Genomic DNA, 10,056 nt, shown 5'->3' with positions numbered 1-10,056 from the left:
AAACGAACTAATGTGGGAAAAAAATCATACAATCTTCATAAATAAATAATAAAAATACATCATTTTCTAGAGTTTATATTAAGGATGCAAAATTTTATATTATCATTTTTAACACTTTAAAATTCCTAAAAAATACTAAATTCAATATATATATATGGTTTTTTTAATTATTTATTATTTGATTAGAACATTTGATTTACATATTTGAGTTTATTATTTATTATTATTATTTAATAATAATAATATTCATATTGTTAAGATAATCTATTTATTATATGTTTTGAAATTTTCTCTAACATATTTTTTGATTTAATTTATTTAAAATTAATAAAAATACTTTCCACACTCTCAGTGTCTTATAATATCTTATAAACTTTTCAAACAATTAAATCTAAATATATAATAAGAATTAATTTTAAACGATAAAAATCAAAATAAATTCTAACTAAAAAGTCCAAAACATGTAGTAATTACACCACTATTATGCCACTGATACAATGCCACAACCTTGAATACATTTTCACCCAATCTTAAAAAAAAAAAAAATATACTCTATTTCAAACTTCCTTTCGTACGCTGTGCGACTAAATTGAGTTTAGCAGTCTTTAAAGCACTCAGCGTGTTTTTTATTTTAACTAATGATCTATCACGATTAATAATAGCCGTATTCTAATAATAGTCGTATTCTAATTAATTTGAGGAATTGTCATGAAAGTTATGGAAATTTTGGTTATATTTAATAATAGCTGTATTTTAATTAGTTTGAGTTTGAGGAATTCCTTTGAAAGTTATGGAAATTTTGATTATATTTAGAGAAAATCTTACAAGGATTTTTGCAAATCCAAGTTAGAGTTGTTAAACTTCAAAACTTTAGGTGTTCTAGATGTTTTTGATGGTTCTGAATCCATTTCCACCATCAAAAACACCATTCAAACACTGTCTAAACAAGATTTTTTGAAATTTTTTTACCCAAATTCCAATCACCTTTGACCGTCGAGACAATTCCTCCCTGATTAGACCACACCTTAGTAATACGCTCAGTTAACAAATTTTTCCGTAAATAAATGATGATCGTGTTTTCTATTTTAACCAATGATCCATCACGATTAATAATACGCTCAGGCAACAAATTTTTTGTTGGATAGATGGTGATGAACTGTAGGTGGTCTGGTCTGCTCACGATATTTCCTCGTTGCTTACATGTATGATTGGTGTTTGGTTGCTGAAATAAACATAACCCAGAGATGTTTCAAATTTCTTTTTGGCAAAATGAGGCCTATAATGGCTTTATCATTTTAATGCTTCTCCAGTTCCTCCATGGCTTTTATGAGACTGACTTTGTTTCCTCAGTTTCATCGTCAAAAATTCAAGAACAAGAGTGATATTCATATCCAGATATTTATAAATGCTCCTGCAACTGCCAGGGGTGATTTCGTTCAGCCCCATTCTTATGCTTGTTTATTGCAGGAGTGTAGAAACATAAAATCTGTGCAACAGGTGCATGCCAACATACTTATTCACGGCTATGTGCAAAATTTGTTTTTAGGAACCAGACTTGTCAGCAGCTATGCCATGTGTGGCAGTTTGGCTAATGCTCGCCTAGTTTTTGACAAAATCTCTACTCCCAATATTTTTTTGTGGAATACTATAATCAGAGAGTATGCTAAGACAGAAAACGCGGGCAGTAGGGAGACACTTGAGCTTTATTATCAAATGCAGGAGTCAGGCATAGAGCCAAATAATTTCACATTTCCATTTATACTCAAGGCATGTGCATGTGGTGGGCCGTTGGCTCTTCAAGCAGGCAAGGAGATTCATGATCGCATAGCGAGGACTGGATTTGAGTACGATGTTCATGTCCGAGCTGCCCTCATAGATATGTACTCAAAATGTGGTAGTATCAATGATGCGCGCCAAGTGTTTTACAAAATGTCTGGAACAGATGTGGTTTTATGGAATGCCATGATTTATGGGCTTGTCCAAAATGGGCACCCCAATGAGGCCTTGAATCTATTCAATCAAATGCAGTATGCGAAGATAAAACCGGTTGCAGTTACTATAGTGAGTGCGCTGTTTGGGTGTTCACAAATAGGAGCTCTGCCTCTGGGTAAATGCATCCACACAGTCATAACTAGGTGTGGGTTGGAATCAAATGTCTTTGTGGGAACGGCCCTTGTAGATATGTATGCTAAATCTGGGAATGTAAAGGATGCTGGCCGAGTTTTTGATGAGATGCCTCAGAGAAATGTAGTCTCATGGACTTCAGTGATTTCAGGGTATGCTCAGAATGGGCATGCTAATGAAGCCTTGACACTCTTTCATCAAATGATGCAGCAAGCGCACGTCATGCCCAATGCAGTCACACTAACGAGTGTGCTTTCAGCATGTGCTCAATTAGGTGATCTGCAACAGGGCAAGTGGATCCATGACTACATACGCGCGAATGGCTTCCAGTCAAATGTTTTTGTAGGAACTGCCTTGATAGACATGTATGCTAAATGTGGGGATATAGAGAATGCACACAAATTGTTTGGTCAAATGCCTGGGAAAAATGTAGTCTCATGGAATGCAATGATTGCTGGGTATGTTGAAAACAAACGTGCGATTGAGGCTTTAACAGTATTCAGTCAAATGCAATCATCTGAGATTAAACCCAACTCAGTTACCATGTTGAGTTTGCTCTCAGCATGCTCTTATTTAGGAGATATCCAATATTGCAAGATGATCCATGATTATTTACTAAGAAATGGATTAGATACAGATGCTTCTATTGGAAATTCTCTTGTAGATGTGTATGCTAAGTGTGGGAATCTAAAGTTTGCACGCTTCTTATTTGATAGGATGTCTGAAAGGGATGTAGTCTCATGGACTGCAATGATTGTAGGATATGCTCAAAACGGACATGCCAATGAGGCCTTAAGTCTATTTCATCAGATGCAACTAGCAAGTGTGACACCTGACTCGATCACTCTGGCAAGTGTGGTTATGGCATGTGCCCAGATAGGATCTCTGCAACAAGGCAAGTGGATCCATGCTTACACAATTAGACATGGATTTGGGTCAGATGTTTCTGTGGGGAATTCACTTGTAGCTATGTATGCCAAGTGTGGAAGCATAGAGGTTGCACATCAATTGTTTAACAGAATGTGCGAAAGAGATATAATCTCATGGACTGCAATGATTGTGGGTTATTCTCAGAATGGACAAGCTAATGAGGCGTTGACACTCTTTAATCAAATGCAACTAGTAGACATGACACCTGACCCGATTACCATCGTGAGCATACTTTCAGTATGTTCAAACTTGGCAGCCCTGCAACAAGGCAAGAGAATCCACAACTATATAATTAGAAATGGGTTTGAATCAGATGTTTCTGTGGTTTCTGCCCTTGTAAACATGTATGCCAAGTGTGGGACTATAAAGATTGCACGGCAATTGTTTGACAACATGCCTAAGAGAGACGTGGTTTCATGGAATGCAATAATAGCGGGGTATGGACTGCATGGCTGTGGTGAAGAAGCACTTGAACTTTTTCATCAAATGGAAAAGACAAGTGTTAAACCAGACCATGTTACCTTTGTCTCTGTTTTGTCTGCATGCAGTCATGCAGGGTTAGTGGATGATGGCTGGCAATGCTTTGATTCCATGAGTCAAGTTCATTGCATCATACCGGGGACAGATCATTTTGCATGCATGGTTGATCTTCTAGGCCGTGCTGGCCGGCTAGATGAGGCACAAGATTTGATAAAACAAATGCCCTTGAAACCCGATGCTGCTGTGTGGGGAGCCTTGCTAGGCGCTTGTAGAATTCACTCTAATATTGAAGTAGGAGAATGTGCAGCGGGACACCTGTTAAACTTAGAGCCTGAAAATGCTGGATATTATGTTTTGCTGTCAAACATGTATGCTGCAGCTGGCAAGTGGGATAAGGTAGCGCAAGTGAGGATAATGATGAAAGAGAGAAGGGCAAAAAAAACCCCTGGATACAGCTTGATTGAGGTCGATAACAATGTTCATGCATTCCTTGTGGGAGACAGATCACAACCCCAATCTGAGAAAATTTATGCTACATTGGATACCTTAGCTGGGTAGATGGAGGAGGCAAGGCATGCCTCTGACATTACTTGATGCATGACGATATGAAAGAGGAGGTGATGGATGCGTGGCAGCCATAAAATTGAATTCTTCTACTATTGCTGGGTTCTATGAGTGAAATTGGAAACAAATAAACCATAATGATCAAGAATATATACGCACCGAGTCTGAAAGACCTCATAAGTGATGAGGAGAATTTGGGTGCCTAATAAACATGGAGATATGTTTGAACCCCGAAAATCACGAGGAACATCCATGTGTGTTGTGGATGACATAATGGTGTCATGTTCATGTCAAAATTTGTTTCAGCGAAAGTTATAGCGAGGGATCTTAAACCATTTGTGCCATAAAGATCGGTTATTGGTTTGTCTGCATCATTCAGGTTGCTAATGGAAACAAGCAATAAACTTAAACTTGGACACCAACAAAATCCTGGTAGCGAGGGATCTTAAACCATTTGTGCCATAAAGATCGGTTATTGGTTTGTCTGCATCATTCAGGTTGCTAATGGAAACAAGCAATAAACTTAAACTTGGACACCAACAAAATCCTGGTTGTTTTTGGTATTCATTTGCAGCCTGGGTTTAGGTTTCAGAACTGGGCCATATGTGATCTACTGAATTTTTGGTTCAACTGGGTCAATAATCATGAAATGAAACGTCTAACATCACAATTGTTGCATGCAATGATATAGCATAGTCACGTGTACAGTATCTTTTGGAAAGATGTCGCAATACAAATTTTAAGTTCCTTAAAGCAGTGTACACTGCATATACTAGCTGGAAGGCATTTTCCATGCTTATTTGCAATGCATGGACTGCAAGAGCATAAAGCTGTTTCTTTCCACTATGATTTCTACAATATATATCAAATATACCAAAAGAGTGACAGCTTTGTTTTCATTGGCCCCTCTGATGCTGCAAGATTAAATTCAGAAAAAAAAGATTTTTTTCCTTTCCATTTGTTCTTGTTTATCTCTCTCAGTCATTACCTTCTTCAAATTGTCGTGCTTTATATCTGTAAATCTTTTCAAATATAACTAAAATATTCCAAACAAAATCTTGGCTCCATCAGCTAGCTTTTGTGAAGTATCTTCGCCGACATGCCTCTCTTTCGTTTCTCCTAAAGGACTGTAAAGTCAATCTAATTCATCAATCCATCAGGTTGGTGCTGAAGCAACTCTTCAACATGTCCATGTATTCCAAATGGAGTAGTGATATTTTGTCTCTACAATTTTCGATTTATTAAACACAAATCTATGATACCTCCAAAACCATAGTGAAATGTGGATGCTTGGTAAAATTTGACTGGTAGGTACAAACTTCCTGATCTACAGTTACAACTAGGGTGCTTAATTTATATTGAAAAATGTGTAACTAGGTTCAGTCTTCATAAGTATGAAATGCATTCCTGTAAATTATAAAATGAAAATAAATTATTATTATTGGAGCATGGGTTTCATGCTCAAGTCTTTTATTTTATAGGTCAAGCACCCATTGAGTGCTTCTAGGGTTTGTCCTAGGTTCAAGAGTCATTGTCATATATTGAAGACCCTATGGGCACATTGTATCTTGTAAATATTTTTTTTTTTTGTCTTTAAAGTGTCGAAATACCTCCAAGATCAATTCGGCCTAGAAGCTGTCAAGTCGGCCTACATGAAGAGCCACGTCTACCCTTAAAGAAGCCTATATATAGAGAGGAACTCGTCCTCCATTAGACACACTTACTCATCTCATTCTATGTGAAGAAAAGGACTAAGAAAGGTCGAAGAAGAAGTCAAAGGAAGTCAAAGTGCTTGGGCTAGTTCTCTCTCTCCTATGTGGAAGTTGAAGCTAGGGTTTCTGCGTTGGGGTTATCTCTGGTTCGATCTTGGAGGAAAGAGAGAAAGGAAGTCAAGAAAAGGTTAGTTAGGGTGTCTCACTAGCCCTAAGTATCAAGGAAAGGCAAGTGAAGGGAAGAGAAGGCCATACGAAGAAGATCAAAGTCTTCAAGAGGAGCAACAACTGTTGTAGCAGTTGCCGGAAGACAAAATTTCGGGTTTGCAGTAGGAGGTCAAAGTTTTTGCAGTAGGAGGCCGAGTTGATCTTGATCTTGGAGGGTATTTGTCTAAGTCATTAGGTCATGGTATTCGTCAATTGAAGAATCTATAAGAAGAGAAGAGATTTAAGGGTTTTCCCCTCAAGAGGAGGGGTTTTGGCCTTAGCTTGTAGCCTATATACTGTGTCACTATTCTTATTGTTTTGGTAGTTGTTTGATGTATCTCACACTATAATAATAAGGAACAAAGCTAATAAGGAAAAAGGTAACACAAATAATTATCAAGTTAAAGAGAATTAACATATTCACTGCCCTACTGAATTCTCAACATGGTATCAGAGCTAAGGTTATCTAAGGGCATCATGAAGATCTCCTCTACAATGAAGAAGTTCATCAAGAAGATCGCAAGCCATCTCAAGAAAGGTATCAAGGAAGCATGGAGTTTCTTATCTTCTTCAAAGAAGGTATCAGTCAAAGAAACGAATGAAGGTCTCTTCTCGGCTCTCTCTGGCACATTCCAAGATGAAGACATTTGGGTAATTGACAGTGGTGCATCAAGGCACATGACTATCCATTCCAATCGATTGAAGACTTTATCAAAAGGAAAATCCACTTATTGAGTGGAACTTGGATATAACAAGAGTTATCCCATGAAAGGTATTGGATCAACCTCAATAAAGCTGGAAGACAGAAGCAACATTCACCTCAATAACATTCTATTTGTTCCAAGTTTGCACAAGAACTTACTTTCAATTTCAAGTCTAGAAGATAAGGGTGATAGAGTTGGCTTCATTGATGGAAAGGTCGTTGTATGGGGTAAAGACTCAAGTATAGATCAAGCTAAAGTCATTAGCATTCGAGAAGGAAGACTCTACAGACTGATATCTCTTGTGGCCTAGCCCTAGTTCACATGGAAATTAGCCCATGTGAACTTTGGCATAGAAGATTTGGTCATCGACATTTCAAAATCCTTCCAACTTTAAGTTCCATAGTAGATGGAATGCCTGATCCGAAGGAAGATCATGAAGGATTTTGTAAGTGATGTGCATTGGGTAAGAATACCAAGAGACCATTTGGAAGCAGTGCTTCACGGTCAAAAGAAATCTTGGACCTCATTCACTCCAATGTATGTGGTCCTATGACTCCTAAATCACTTGGAGGTCATCTATATTTTGTCACATTTATAGATGATCATTCAAGAAAGACCTAGGTTTACTTAATGAAAACCAAGGATGAAGAATTTACAAAATTTTAAGAATTTAAAGTTGAAGTGGAGAACCTTACAGAAAGAAGAATCAAGGTACTAAAATCTGATAATAGAGGAGAATATATATCCAAAGAGATTATAGCATTTTGTAAGGAGTCTGGGATTAAGAGGGAGCTGATAGTCCCATATAATCTCAAACAAAATGGAGTTGCAAAACGAAAGAATAGAACCATTGAAGAAAGTGTAAAAACAATGATACACGATCAGGATCTACCTAAGTTTCTATGGGGGGAAGCCATGAAGACAGTTGTCTACATTCAGAATCGAAGTCCCCACATATCTCTAGACAACAAAATTCCAGAGGAAGTGTTCACTGGAAAGAAGCCATCTGTAAATCATCCCTAGATCTTTGGGTGTCCTGTATATATCCATATACCAAAGGACAAAATAAAGAAGCTGGATCCTTCCGGCATGAAGGGAACATTCACTGGGTATAAGAACTCATCAAAAGCTTATAGGATCTACATGAAAGATGGACATCACATAGGAGTCAATCGTGATGTCATATTTGATGAAAGCATAGCATTCAAGAAATCAAAGGAACTTTCCATAGATTTTGATGATGAAAAACTTCCATTATTTGAGGAGGAAGTTGACAAGGGGTAAGATGAATCACACCATGAAGAAGATGGTCCCAGTGAGCTTGTTCAACCTATGGTCATCCCTAAAACAAGAAAAAGGCCTAATTGGTTGAAATCTACTCTACTTGATGCAAAGGGTCATGAGGCAGCGAAAGGATCTTTTAGAGAAAGCAAGAAAACCAAGAGATATTCTAGGTATGCTACATACATGACAAAACTAAGAGAAGCAGAACCATCCACTTTTGAAGAGGTGATAAATATTCAGGAATGGATAGATGCCATGAATGAAGAGTATCAATCTATAATGAAGAATGGAGTCTAGGAGATCGTACTTAGGCTTGAAGACAAATCTGTGGTTACTTCCAACTGGATTTATATGATCAAACATGTGGCTAATGGAAGTATAGAGAAGTATAAAGCAAGATTTGTGGCTAGGGGCTTCTCTCAAGTTGAAGGCATCGACTATGAAGAGACATTTGCTCCAACAATAAGATATATAACGATTTGATCATTAGTCTCTCTAGCAGCATCGATGGGATGGAACATCCACCAAATGGATGTCAAGACTACGTTTCTGAATGGCACAATAGATGAAGAAGTCTATATAGAGCAACCCTTGGGATTCGAAGTTAAAGATAGGAAGGCATATGTTTACAGATTGAAGAAAGCATTATATGGCCTCAAGCAAGCACCAAGGGCATGGTATGCTAGAATGGATTCATAACTACAAAGAATAGGCTTCACAAAAATTTATGCTGATTTAAACCTTTATATTAAGGTTGTAGATGGTGAACCTGTAATCAATCTTTTGTATGTAGATGATCTTCTCTTGACAGGTGTAGGAGGTCGAATTGAAAAATGTAAGAAGCAACTAGCAACGTAATTTGACATGAAGGATCTTGGGCTGATGAGTTACTATTTGGGACTAGAAGTTTGGCAAGGGCCTAAGGAAGTTTATTTGGGTCAAGGAAAGTACGTGATCAAGATGCTGAAAAGGTTTGACATGATGGATTGCAAACCTATGACCACTCCGATGATCACAAAATTGAAGAGACTAAGGAGTTTCGAATCTAGCCCTGTGGATCCTTCCAAGTATAGGCAACTTATTGGCTTATGGATGTATTTGGTGAATACTCGACCAGACATATGCTTTGCAGTAAATGTTCTCAGTCAATTCCAAGTGGAGTCGAAGCATGATCATTGGGTAGCAACAAAACATATTCTGAGATATCTGTGAGGAACCATCCACTACTGTCTGAAGTATGATAGAAGGAATGATGTCCAACTGATTGGATATACAGATTCCAACTGGGGAGGCAGTGAGCAAGATGGAAGGAGCACTACGGGAGGATGTTTCAGTTTGGGATCCTCCATGGTCTCATGGATGAGCAGAAAGCAAGACACAGTTGCTTTGAGTAGTGTTGAGGTTGAATATGTTGCAGCCTGTGAAGTAAGTAGAGAAGCAGTATGGTTGAGGATGCTATTCGACCTATTTGAAGGACCAATGAACCCTACAATGATACTTTGTGATAACACCAATTGTATACGTTTGTCTGAAGATCCAGTGTTTCATGGAAAGACAAAGCATATAAACAACAAGTATCACTATATTCAAGAGCTAGTGCAAAATGGTGTGCTACAGCTACAGTATATCTCCACTTGTGTACTTGAGAGACAAGCTTGGTTTGGTTGATGTATCCTCCCTAATTGAGAGGGAGAGATAGACACTACATTCTTGTCTTCACTTGGGAAGAAATAATGGAGGATTGGGTAACCATTTGACATTTGATACTCTTTGAGAATGTGGTAGGGCATTCAAGACAAGAGTAGTCGTGGACCGATATTCTTTGAGGACTAGCTATCCAAGATAAGAATAGTCCAAAGGAAGGTCATACTCGATGAACACCCGGGTGGAGTATGTACCTTGAGAGACAATGATGATGGTGTCTATAAATCATTGGTCTCGCCAGCATTGTGCTCTGATCTTGTGGAGAGATAGAGTTGTTAGTCAAGGCCTTGCTATGTGACAATGCTGGTTAAATATGATGCTAGACAGATGGGTTACCAATCTGACTC

At 37.9% G+C, this 10,056-nt stretch overlaps 1 pseudogene; it reads left to right on the top strand.

The window, feature by feature from the left end:
• The first annotated feature begins 967 nt into the window (after positions 1 to 967).
• On the top strand, positions 968 to 4,485 carry LOC149192021 (pentatricopeptide repeat-containing protein At3g16610 pseudogene; annotated as a pseudogene).
• The last annotated feature ends 5,571 nt before the right edge of the window (positions 4,486 to 10,056 follow it).

The sequence above is a fragment of the Pinus tabuliformis genome, chromosome 2_2 (assembly GCF_031772625.1).
Source record: "Pinus tabuliformis cultivar Carrire ecotype Pingquan chromosome 2_2, CPIR1, whole genome shotgun sequence".
NCBI classification, from domain to species: Eukaryota; Viridiplantae; Streptophyta; class Pinopsida; order Pinales; family Pinaceae; genus Pinus; species Pinus tabuliformis.
The sequence above is the reverse complement of the archived record's forward strand: the minus strand, read 5'-3'. Positions and strand labels throughout refer to the sequence as shown.